A 1,288-nucleotide genomic window follows, 5' to 3' on the forward strand; every position below is an offset into this window, starting at 1 on the left:
ACTCCGCTTTATGAATCTTCAGATACTTGGTTTAGTTTACTTATTTTTTTTTGCTGCCAACTCCACTGTAGGTGATGAAATATATAAGGCTCCACTTCAAATGTTGGCACTGCTATGAGCATGGTCTTTTCCCTTTCACTACAAATCAGAATTACAACTTTGATTCTTGTCTTATTTTCCAATCCCAGTAATTTCCTCTGCACAAGTTATGTGAAGACAGTCTTGTGTTTCCTAGCAGTGGTCTGTGACCAGGCTCTGTCTTCTCCATGAACACTACAATGGATTTAGTTTATACATATATTAAACTAAGAGGCATTCTCGCAAATGAGTTTAAATGCACTTTATTTTCAGACAACCTACGTGACACATTTCCTCCTCCACTGCAAGTAAATCATGGTCAAAATAAATGAAGCATTCAAGATGATGTTACTCACATTTGTTTAAAATTCTGGATTTATGTGAATGACAAGCAGCAGGCGGTTATGACATGTGACAGATTCGAGGTAACAGCTGAATCCATTAACATTTCGCAATTTCTAAACCATCCTTAAAGAAAATCATAAATGGGGTCACACCATCCTCGCGATAGTCCAGGAGAGCAGCCAGGCCATCTGGATTCATGTTTGCACCAACAAAGAACCAATAGTTTTTGAAATTAGCAGGGATGTATTTGATTTGTTCTGCAGCCCCTGTCCTAAAAGGTTTTACTCTTTCTGGCTCTACAAGTTTGCCTTTGATTGATTTCATATCATCTCTGATGTACTTCTTGTAGGCCTCTTTTGTGAAGCTGGTTTCCTGCAAGTGATGGTTCATGGCAATATCAACACCAGCGACTACTGTGCTCTCGGTACCTTCGCCCTCTGCCCTTCAGCAGAGGCAGTTCCACCAATGCGTGAGTCATCAGTGTTATCCTCTGTTCTACTGATCATCTTACCCCCCACCTCCAGGCACAGCCCGACCACGATCTCTCACATCTTGTACATGTCGGAGAACACCTCATTTTGGCTGATGAGGTCCCTATAGATAATCATAGTTTAGCAGGAGACAGGAGCTCAGAGCGAGCTCGGTGCAAGCCAAGCCCCGCTCAGGGAGCGGGGGGAGCGGGGAGTGGGCGGAAAAGCTACTTTATCCTATTGCTGGTGAATACTGTTCTACTATTAGTAGAGGTAAAGTTGTTCCATTTAATACGCATCTACTGTAATGCAACTGTAGGTCATTATTTGGTTCGTCTTAGTGTTCATATTACAACTATAGATTTCTTTCTACAGTTATGGTGGGGCCCATTGTG

At 42.2% G+C, this 1,288-nt stretch overlaps 1 pseudogene; it reads right to left on the reverse strand.

The window, feature by feature from the left end:
• Window positions 1-519: 519 nt before the first annotated feature.
• On the reverse strand, window positions 520-1,031 carry LOC104867647 (annotated as a pseudogene).
• Between the last annotated feature and the right edge of the window lie 257 nt (window positions 1,032-1,288).

This window comes from Fukomys damarensis, unplaced genomic scaffold, assembly GCF_012274545.1.
Source record: "Fukomys damarensis isolate Sample0158 unplaced genomic scaffold, DMR_v1.0_HiC HiC_scaffold_4, whole genome shotgun sequence".
Taxonomy (NCBI): Eukaryota; Metazoa; Chordata; class Mammalia; order Rodentia; family Bathyergidae; genus Fukomys; species Fukomys damarensis.